Here is an 8,824-nt window from a genome sequence, read left to right as displayed (position 1 = left end):
ATAAAGACAGCATCTTGCTCTGTTGCCCAGGCTGGAGTACAGTAGCACAATCATAGCTCACTGCAGCCTCAAACTCCTGGGCTAAAGGGATCCCCAGTAGGGGTCACTTGAGTTGACAAGCTTCACAAATAGGTAGGACTACAGGTGTGTACCACCACACCCAGCTATTTTTTTTATTTTTTGTAGAGATGGGGTCTCAGTATGTTGACCAGACTGGTTTTGAACTCCTGGCCTCAAATGATCCTCCTACCTTGGCTTCCCAAAGTACTGGGATTATAGGCATGAGCCACTGAGTCTGGCCAAATTTTTGGATCAACAAGGGGCTCCAGTATTACAGGTGTGAGCTATTGTGCCTGGCCTCTTTATCTATTTAGGTGTTCATTTTACATAGTTGTAATCCACATGAATGTAGAATTTGGTGTTCTGATTTCATGACTTATCATTATATTGTGTACATTTTCCCATTCTTCATAGTCTACATATTCATCTTAATGGTTAAAAGACATCAAGTTGTTGTCCACTTAACACTTAACAATTCTTAGTTTATGGTATCTGGGTTCCATATTTCACTATTATAATGTTGCTATAAATATTTTTATGCATTTAGATTTTAATTATACCTTAGGATAAATTCCCAAGACCAGAATGCTTGGGCTAAAAGGTAGAATCATTTCCATGATATATTTCATTTTACCAGGTCACAATGCAGAAAATGTGTAACAATTTAAAAGACCACTAAAAATATATAAATATGCATATGTTTTCCTATAGTCTTATCAGTACTTTTTTCCTAATTTAATATGTAAAGGGAGGAAATGAAAGAGATCAGTACAGTAAATGTTTTACAAGAATTATATCATTTGCCTCATTTAATTTTTGCCACCACTCAGTAAGGTAGGCATTACCCTCAGTTGACAGTACAAGAGCTGGGTGCCAGAGGCCCCAGGGGTTATAGCCAGAGGGCAGATACCAAAGGTCAAGTCCTGGAATATTGCCCAAGCCAGAGCTGGGAGAAGAAATCTAAACCAGGTTATTAAGAACAGAGACCAGAAAAGGAATGGGAGCCAAGGCACTGGATCAAATGAAGGGGACAAAAACCTAGGAAAACCGGAGCTAGATTGGTCAAATGGGAGGTCCTTTTCGATGAATTCCAAAAAACATCTTTTTAGTGACCTTTGTAGGATCCAGCCACGACTTTGTGAGTGGAACAGATTCATTTAAAGATGCCAGAAGAGAATGGACACTAGGCTAACTGCTTGACATTTTAGAGTTCATCAATCTCATTTATTTAAAAAAAAAATAAAATTGCTACACATGCATACATACTTACATGTAAATATATAGAGAAGGCCTAGAAAGATATGCACTAGACTTAAAAATGTTGGTTATATCTTGAGAAGATGAATGGGATTAGGGCAGTAGCTGGGATACCAGGGTACTTTATATGGCTGCTTTGTTTGAATACTTACATGATTTTTTTAAATGAAAAATTATTGCTAGAAAAAGCTATCATTTATTCCTTCATTTATTTAATGAACATTTATTGGATGTTCATTATGTACTAAGCACTGCGCAAAGATCTGAAGCAAGGTATGGATTCTACCCAAAAGTTCATGTGCTAGTATAGTGTTTTTCAAACTTTGGATCACAGTCTTTCAGTGGATTCTGAAATGAAAAATCAGGGCTGGGCATGCTGGCTCTGTAATCCTAGCACTGTGGAAAGCTGAGGCAGCAGGATCACTTGAGGCCAGGAGTTCGAAACCGCAGTGAGCTATGTGACAACTCCATACTCCAGCCTGAGCAATAGAGAGAGACCCTGTATCAAAAAAATAAAAATAAACAAAAAAATTGTAACAAATGTGCCATACTAATGTAAAATGGTAATAATAGGGAAATGACAGTGGAAATAATAGTAATAGGGGAAACTGAGTGTGGGGTATATGGGAACTCTCTCTGTACTGTCTTTGTAATTCTTTTGTAATTCTAAAACTCTTCTAAAAAATAAAGTCTATTAAATTAAAAAACAAAACAAAACCAGTGGGCCACAACTAACATTTTTTCCCAACATTTTGTTATGATGATTTTCAAATATAAATTTTGAAAGAATTGCACACTGAATTTATATATACTCACCACCTAGATTCTACCATTAACATTTTTTTTTTTTTTTTTTTTTTGAGACAGAGTCTCACTGTGTTGCCCGGGCTAGAGTGCCATGGCGTCATCCTAGCTCACAGCAACCTCAAACTCCTGGGCTCAAGCGATCCTCCTGCCTCAGCCTCCCGAGTAACTGGGACTACATGCATGTACCACCATGCCCGGCTAATTTTTTCTATATATATTTTTAGTTGTCCAATTAATTTCTTTCTATTTTTAGTAGAGACGGGGTCTCGCTCTTGCTCAAGCTGGTCTCGAATTCCTGAGCTCAAACAATCCTCCTGCCTCGGCCTCCCAGAGTGCTAGGATTACAAGCGTGCGCCACCGTGCCTGGCCTACCATTAACATTTTACTATACTTGCTTTATCATTTTTCTACCCATCTAGTCATCTCTCTATTCATCTATTAATTTATCTTAATTTTTTAGTGTACTTCAAAGTAGATTATAGATACCAGTAACCTTCCCCTAATACTTCAGTATATATAGCATTAACTAGAATATTTATTATAGTTTACTTTCTTTTGATGTAAAATTTTCATATAATAAAATGCATGAGTCTTTAACAAATGCTGAGTTTTTTTTGTTTTTTTTTTTTTTGAGACAGAGTCTCACTCTGTTGCCTGGAGTAGAGTGCCGTGGCGTCAGCCTAGCTCACAGCAACCTCAAACTCCTGGGCTCAAGCAATCCTACTGCCTCAGCCTCCCGAGTAGCCGGGACTACAGACATGCGCCACCATGCCCGGCTAATTTTTTTTTTTCTATATAGATTTTTAGTTGTCCAAATAATTTCTTTCTATTTTTAGTAGAGACGGGGTCTCGCTCTTGCTCAGGCTGGTGTCGAACTCCTGACCTTGAGCAATCCACCCGCCTCGGCCTCCCAGAGTGCTAGGATTACAGGCGTGAGCCACCACGCCCGGCCAAATGCTGAGTTTTAACAAATATATACATCTGTGTAACACAAACCCCTCACAACTGCATTTTTTACAAAATGAAATGTCATTTAAAAAGTCAGAGTGTAATACACATGGTATGGCAAGGCATTGTTTTGTGAACGTCTGTTTCAGATACATATGTATATCTGGGTCACAATGTAAAATCTTCCTCTTACAGTTACAATAAAAATCTAAATCACTATTCTGATAGGAGACCTCAACATGTAATCAAATCATGGTTATATAGGCCATAGATAGGATATTCAGCTCTATTGTAGTTGGAAAGAGGGGATTGAGATTGGCAGGAAAGGCCAAGGAAAAAGTGACATGTTATCATGATGACATTGGCTAACACGTAGCACTCACTGTGTGCTAACTGCCAAGCACTGTTCCGAGAAGGTTACATATGCTAACTCCTTTCATCCTCACCACAACCTAGGAGGTAAGTACTATTATTATGTCCATTGTACAGAAGGCTGAGTTCAAAACAATTAAGTATCTTGTCCAGGGCCACAAAGCTATTAAATAGTAGAGCCAAACTGTCCAGCTCCCATATCATGCTCTCGACTATTACACAGTACTATACTAGTAATATATATTTTATGGGTAGAAATTTGCTTTTTAACTTGGGGAATTTTATTTAAATCACTTTTCAGGAAGCAAAAAATTTTTCTTATCTGATATTACCTTAATGTTTGTGTGTGTGTTACAGTATTACAATTCTGGGGTACACTGAAAGCATTTAGAGCTAGAAAAGATGTTAACTATCATCAAATATCACTTTCATTTCTGGAAGCTACACGTTCTACTTTGTTTTTTGTTTTTTGTTTTTAAGAGGAAGTCTCCCTCTTTCACCCAGGCTGGAGTACAGAGGCGTGATTGTAGCTCACTGCACCCTCAAACTCCTGGGCTCAAGTGATCCTCCCACCTCAGTCTCCCAAATAGCTGGGACGATAGGCAGGTGCCACCTGCGCCCAGCCACATTCTCAACTTTTTCATGCACTGATTTGTTTGGTATTTTCCAGATTAATTGTGCAGCAGCATTAGAAAAGAGGATATTGACTTTATCACTGCCAAAGCTACCTGAAGTTGACGCTTCTTAAGCTTAAGTGAACATTTAATGACGCTAATACCCTGAGTGAGGCAATGTGATAAATTAAAGAGAGCATTATATCATGAGTCAGGAGACCAGAATTTGGGACTTCACTCTATATCTTCACTCTCCTATCTGCAAAATGAAGGGAGTACACATCAGGGATGACAAACGTAAAGTGCATATGTTGCCACTCCCTGCTTCCTAACCCACAACTGACATTAGTAATCATTCATGACATCCTTTTGTTTTGAACCTGGAAGCAACTCCAGAATCCTTCCCAAAACAGCTATTACAGTTAGTCATGATTGGGACCCAAGTTGAAACCTATTTGATGGGTTTGACAGTATGTAAAGACTCTTGGGTTGACAGTCAGTAAAGACTCTTCCAGTTCTAACTCCCAGAAATACACCATCAGAGATATGATAAGTGCTCAATTTAGTATGTACTCAGTCTTTTCGGTCTCTCTTCTCTCTGGGCATTAAGTTTATGTCACGTAGGGTTCTGGGACCTGAATCTATTCATATTCTACTGTGAATCTACCAGTCTCACTAGTCTTGGCCTTGAAAGCATGTCCATCTAATCCAAGGACAATTTTTGTTCAATTTCTGCTTTTAAGTAACCTTTACCTTCTTTTCCTCTTGGGGCTTTCTAAATTCCCTGCTAGAGCATCTTAGCACCCTTTTTGTAATGCTTTCCCCATTGACATTTCCTTTCTTTTTTCTTCCTTGATTTTTCTATACACATTCACACAAGCTCTTGGACGTGCAATCTCCTAACTTCCTGGCCATAAAAACATCTTCCCTAGCCTTGTGTGTTGAATGCAAAGAATTTATTTACAGAGGAAGTTCTTACCTGCTCCCTGACCACTCCCAGCACTTGTCTAAGCGTATTCCTTCTCATTGTCCTACCTTAGTTTCATAGTTATTTGATCGCCTTCCTCCCTGATGATTAATAACCAGGATGAGCACTTACAGCATTCATCGTCAGTTCTCACACATGTACTTGTCTCTTGAGTCTCCACATTGTTTATTTTGGCATTGTATGTTTTATAGTAGAAATAGTTTAAAGTTGTGGTTCTCTACTTTACTATCAGCATGTAATCCTGCAGTCACAGATTGTGTAATTGTTTATCAGCATGCAAGAAATAATGTCTTCAAGTCTTTAGATGCCTTCAGCTACTCTTTCCAAAACTTACATCCTAATGAGTATCAATTCTACATGTCCTTATTTGTCATCCTTGCTCTTGAAGTCAGTGGGAAGGAATGCTGGGCTTGTGTAAGGTGGAAACCAGTGTGATCCCTTGATGTAACATCTCAATGGGATCTTTTTACATCTCATTTTACCACTTAATGCAACCAGGACATTTAAAGGCAAACATTTGGCCATGGGTACTTTTGAGACAATATTTTTTTTCCTTTTACCTGTCAGTTGAAATCCAAGGTATAAGATCCTAATTTCTTTCTTTTTTTTTTTTTTATTGAGACAGAGTCTCGCTCTGTTGCCCAGGCTAGAGTGCCATGGCGTCAGCCTAGCTCACAGCAACCTCAAACTCCTGGGCTCAAGCGATCCTTCTGCCTCAGCTTCCTGAGTAGCTGGGACTACAGGCATGCGCCACCATGCCCGGCTAATTTTTTCTATATATTTTTAGTTGTCCAAATAATTTCTTTCTATTTTTAGTAGAGACGGGGTCTCACTCTTGCTCAGGCTGGTCTTGAACTCCTGACCTTGAGTGATCCACCCGCCTCGGCCTCCCAGAGTGAATCCTAATTTCTAACTCTCATAAAGATGGCTTTAAAATAACTTTGCTGGCCAGGCACGGTGGCTCACGCCTGTAATCCTAGCTCTCTGGGAGGCCGAGGCGGACGGATTGTTTGAGCTCAGGAGTTCGAGACCAGCCTGAGCAAGAGCGAGACCCCGTCTCTACCAAAAATAGAAAGAAATTAATTGGACAGCTAAAAATATATAGAAAAAATTAGCCGGGCATGGTGGCTCATGCCTGTAGTCCAAGCTACTCGGGAGGCTGAGGCAGTAGGATTGCTTGAGCCCAGGAGTTTGAGGTTGCTGTGAGCTAGGCTGACGCCACAGCACTCTAGCCCGGGCAACAAAATGAGACTCTGTCTCAACTATAAAAAAAATAAAAAAAATAACTTTGCTGAAAGGGAGTGAAAGAAAGGATGGTAATCTTAACTTCCTAGGCACCTGCCATGATTTGTTGGCAACAGTTTGTAAGGAGAATAAAAGCAACATGTAATACCAAATGATTAAATACCACAGAGAATGTTGCAATCCCACCCACAGCAGTGACTTTATCTTCCTGGGGAAGGGAGTGAATGGCCACAGGCCTCCCCCGTGGCACAGCTGTCATGTCCCTGGCTGAGCTGGTCTCAGTCACATCCTGTTCTGCACAGTGAATGAACACTGCAACGCCAGGCGTGGCCACACTGGGCCTGGCTCTTGAAAGCTCAGTGTTTGGAATTGTTGTGAGATAACCACCTGTCTGATGGGGCTTAGGAAATAACAGATGAGCTGGGAGGACAAAAAAATAATATAAAACTTAGTCCAAGAATTATCCCATAATGTTGTTTCAAGTTGCAGAGGAAATATTATAATACAGTTGACGCTTGAACAGCATGGGTTTGAACTGCATGTTTCACTTTTATGTAGTTTTTATTTGAGGAAATGTGGATGGAAAATAGAGTATTCCCGAGATGGGAAACCCGAGTATATGCATGTTCCACAGGGCCCACTGTGGCACTTGAGTATGCGCAGATTTGGTTATACGAAGAGTGGTCCTGGAACCAATGCCCCACATACCGACCAACAACTGTAATGATAACAGCTAAGCTGTAATGTGAACACTTCACCAGACCCTTTGCAAAGTGCTGTTTGTATGTTACCTTATCTCACTGTCACACCTCAGAGGTAGCCATCTAACTGGGGTTCAGAAAGCCCAAGCAACTTAGAATCACATGGTATGTATGTGGCAAGTCGTGAGCCAGATCTGTCCTAATCAAGTCTGAGCTTTTAAGCAACACTTTCTTCTGTCTCCTCAAGCAGACGAAGTCCCCAAAAACTAACTTGTTGGTTTCCAGTTTGACTTAGCTGTTTATCCCAGAGCACAGCAAGACCCTCTCTCTATGATGGTGTGCCCACTCTGTACTTTGCTGGGATTCTGATTAGTCCCAGTACCACTCATTCATCAAAAGTCCCATTCTTCCATGCAATCTATTTATTTCACTAGACACATGAATGTCTTTTATCAACCTACAACACATGAATAAAGGAGAGTCTTAACTCCACTCTTGAACAGGCATGGGTGCCTCATCAAACAGATAATTAATGTTTTGCACTCTAAGAGGCTGTGAAGTAGATCAAACCATGTAAGTCAGCCTCTGCCTAATGTTCTGACAGCTGAGTCTTTAGCAAAATGACTCTTAGCAGATACCTACCTTCCCACCGACTGTTGCTAAGATAGCTGCAAATGCTCACCTGGGAAGACATACCCCTGTAATGATCTCTCCCTGTTTCAGTCTCCTAGGTAGCAGATTGGGAAACTGATCCCTGTAATTGCAGCTGCTAAAAGTGACAGATAATATTTGTGAATAACTAGTAAGTGTACATTCAAATCAGATTTTTAACAAAGAATTCAGACTGATCTGTATGCCACGTTCATTTTACACCATTTCACTATTTAATCTAGATACAAATATAGTATGCCTTTCACATACCAAGTAGTGATAAAGTGACCGGTTTAAAAAAATTTAAAAAATTAAAAAAAAATTCTGGAGGTCTGTTTTTTATTTTTTATTTTTTTAGAGGGAGGTGGGTCTTGCTATGTTATCCAGGCTGGTCTCGAACTCCTAGACTTAAGTGATCCTCCCACCTCAGCCTCAGCCTCTCAAATAGCTAGGATTACAGGTACATGCCACTACACCTGGCTCAAATTTTAAAGGATCTTAAGAATCATCTTTTCCAATAAAACTTATATAAGGGGTAAAAAAAAAAAAGAAAAAAATAATAAAAATATAAATAGATTTTAAAAAAGAACCATCCTGCTCAGGATTCTCAACCTAGACCCCAGCACAGGTGTCAGGGAAGTCCATGGATGCCCTGAGGTTATTTTATAACATTTACGTACATTCCTCTTTGTGTACTTTTCTAGAAGAGGTTCATTAGCATTCTCAGAGAGTTCCATATTCTAGTTTAATACGCTTATATTACAGATTAGCATACTAAAGTTCATGAAATTAAATGGACTGCCTAACAGTACACAGTAAGAATTCACTAGGAATTTATATAATAAATATTAATGCTCAAAACATCTTGACATAAGAAAAAAATAAAGCTAAACCTATTTTGTGGGAAGCAAGACAGACATAAGTAATTAAGGATCTTCAGTATACTTAAGTGAGAGAACTAAAATGTTGTATTCATTCTACTTCATAGAATGCGGTGTTACTTGATTAAAAAATATATATCATTACCCTTTAACATCCCCAGTGATGTCATGTAGATGTCTATCATGTACCCTTTGGATATGTGATGAGAAGGGCACTTCACTTCTGGCATGTTCTTTTCGAATCATAAGGAAAACATCAGACAAACACAGATCAGGGGACATTCTACAGGACAACTGGCC

The 8,824-nt window shown here is 39.4% G+C and overlaps 1 protein-coding gene across 1 annotated transcript in view; it reads left to right on the top strand.

Moving 5' to 3' along the window:
* AP4S1 (adaptor-related protein complex 4, sigma 1 subunit) overlaps nucleotides 1–8,824 on the top strand; it is a 45,864-nt gene that overhangs the window by 15,253 nt on the left and 21,787 nt on the right. The gene's annotated exons all lie outside the window — the stretch shown is intronic.

The sequence above is a fragment of the Propithecus coquereli genome, unplaced genomic scaffold, assembly GCF_000956105.1.
Source record: "Propithecus coquereli isolate 6110/MARCELLA unplaced genomic scaffold, Pcoq_1.0 Scaffold273, whole genome shotgun sequence".
Classification (NCBI taxonomy): domain Eukaryota; kingdom Metazoa; phylum Chordata; class Mammalia; order Primates; family Indriidae; genus Propithecus; species Propithecus coquereli.
Note: the sequence above shows the minus strand (reverse complement) of the source record. Positions and strands in the feature narration are given on the sequence as shown.